This window comes from Gossypium arboreum, chromosome 10 (genome assembly GCF_025698485.1).
Source record: "Gossypium arboreum isolate Shixiya-1 chromosome 10, ASM2569848v2, whole genome shotgun sequence".
NCBI lineage: Eukaryota > Viridiplantae > Streptophyta > Magnoliopsida > Malvales > Malvaceae > Gossypium > Gossypium arboreum.
The window spans coordinates 63,663,908-63,666,913 of record NC_069079.1 but is presented as its reverse complement, the minus strand read 5'-3'; positions in this window follow the sequence as shown (position 1 = coordinate 63,666,913).

The window sequence follows — 3,006 nt, the reverse complement described above, 5'->3', positions numbered from 1 at the left end:
TAGACTTTGAACTGTCTGTACTCTTCGACCATAGATGCTATACTCATACATATATTTTGATAGAACCATATGTTTACTTTCTTTAACCTGTTTGCTTTGTAATATATTGAACGGACATGTTTGAATGTGAAAATTGTACATCATTTAAAAATCTAGCTAGAATTACTTGTTTAGAAAATTTTCCTATTGTCATCACTCTGATCCAATCTCATGTACTAAGCATGATCAAGTCCTTTAGTTTAGTCGCGTGTTTTTGTTTTATTGTTATTTTGTTTTTCTTTTTGTTTTCTTTTTCATTTTCTTGAGGACAAGTAACAACTTAAGTGTGGGGGTATTTGACCTACCACAAATCGTAGTGGCAGTTTAGGTACTTTTCTGCACTTAAAGAGCTTGTTTTCTAGCCATTTTAGCAACTTTTATTACATATTCAGTTCTTTTAGCTTAAAATTAAATTTTTACAAAATAAGTGTTTTTCACACAATATTTCGAGTTAGTTGACCCATTGGGCCAATATCGACCTTAAGGTAGTTTTAATGTTTTAACTAAGTGTGCAGGACACCTATTTTTAAGCCCCAAAACATCAAGAACGAAAGTCAAGTTGCAACACAAGCTTTTAGGGTTGCAACACAACCAAACCAATTCAAGAAGTCACATTCAAAGTTGTGTGTCGCAACACGAATAAGTCAATGTCGCAACACAGGTCTGACAGAGGGTAAAAATTCATTAAGAGTGTTTTCATTCGCACAACCTATATTTAGTGTGATTAAGGCTTGTATTTGACCTAAATTGAGCAACTATATTTGCCTATATATAGTTAAACATAGGTTAAGCTTAGGAGTTGTAACACCCAAACCCGTACCCATCGCCGGATTAGGGTTATGACATATTACAGTACAATCCAGAACAATCAATAACAAATAGCATCAAGTTTACCAAATTAATTAACATAATTTCATAAATAATTTAGATTGGAGTAATACATACATTTATGGGCCTTAAATCGAGTTTATGTGGCTTTAAAAATAGTTTAGGAACAAGCAAGGACCAATTAAAAGTAAATTAAAAAGTTTAAGGAAAAACTAAAAATTTTCAAAATAGGGGTCACACCTCCGCTTGTCCAGGCCGTGTGACAGAACCCAAATAGTGTGGTTCTAGACATGGCTGCATGGCGAACCACACGCTCGTGTGCACAAACATGTAACTCACTGTACTCGTGTAGTAGAAGGTTACATAGTCGTGTCGCTAAGCGGTATCGTCAGGCTGTGTAACTCTCTGTGCCCGAGTGGATCAACCTGTACCATAACATGTTAGAGACACATGCTCTTGTGGGTTGCCCGTGTGTGACACACAACTATGTGACAGCCTGTGTCCCAGGCTGTAAATGTCTCAAAACATGCTAATTTCACAAAAAAAAAAATGCTTAAGTGCCTGACTATACACTTACACACATGTTCACAAGACTTTGGAATGCATTGTAAACTACTCAAATCAAGTTAAACAACCAACCTAGGCGCCTAACCAATGTGCCATCAATGACACCACATCCGCAATCGCCTAACATTTCACTAATTTAGTTACATTACACAAGCCAGAACACATTCAAATATAACTTACATTCACTTTCTTTATACCACACCCAATTCAAACCACACTTACCATTTCATGCTTGTTCACTTATGCTTAAACATGGAATTAAACATACATACCACATTAACTACTCATACCACAACATCAAAATGCACAACCCAAACACATTACATGTACTTATGAAACATTACGGAACATGATCAATGGTCCTATTACATGCCATATAAGCCAAATCGAATTCATAATTTACCAAAGAACCTCGGATAGTGTGATTTCTTTGAGTTGATTCGATCGCCCGATTTCCCACAAAATGTTATCTATAAGAAAGCACAACAAATCACGAGTAAGCTTTTATAAAGCTTAGTAAGTTCGTCAACTAAACGATAAGGCTTATCAAATTAAACATAATAATTCAAATAACAAGATTAATAAACCAAGTTCCTATCAACAAGGTTCTTAACAGAATTCTTGTCAATCACAGATCATAATAGGTGAGTAATGCTCAAATAATAGTACAAATTAATTTTCCACATTTCAATAACATTCAATGATCAGTAAAATCATGCCCGATGAATGATATACAGATACAAGTATACGGTTAACAATCTGAGAACACACCAAACATTCATATGAGCTAATCCAACCGATAACACACCCCAGCACCAAGTGCCTAGCCCGTAGGCTAACGTCTACCCCCAGTAACACACGAAAAAAGCACTAAAATATAACACGATAGTCCGCAAAAAATGCATGACATCAATATTTTAGTGAACAAGAGGTGTATTGAAATCCTCATCACATCCTATTCCAAGCCCATGCCGAGTGCAAATAATCTATTGGCATGCCAATCATACTCTATCCTACATTCATCGGCTTAGAGTATGTAACAACCCAATTTTCAGTGGTGTTAGAAATAGTAGTTCGAGTCCACCAAATCCGACAAGTAAGCTCGTAAATTTTATTATTAATATTTACAAGTCAAATATAGTTTTAAAAAGGTTTTTAAAATAGTAATTTGTTTTTTATAAAGATTTATTCGGTTAAGTGGTTTTAGAAAAGAGGTATTGAGACCTCGTTTCTATTAAACTGAGTGGTAAATATTTTTATAAATATTTATGGAGTGTCATTAAGGTAGTTTTAAAGTTTCATTAAAAAATTTTAACGTTTCGATAGTTAATTAATTAAAAATGACTAAATTGAAAAATGTGCAAAACTTGCTAATTAAAATATTTAAGTGATTAAATAGCTTGATTAATAAATGAGGAAGGACTTAAATAGTAAATATTTCTAAATGAATAGGATGAGACGGCATAACAAGAAAAAAAAATAAAAAAGGCCATTTAATGGAAAAATGGTAATTATTATGAAATTAAAAGTACAAATTGAAATTTTAAAAGTTTCTAGACAATTTCTTCTCCC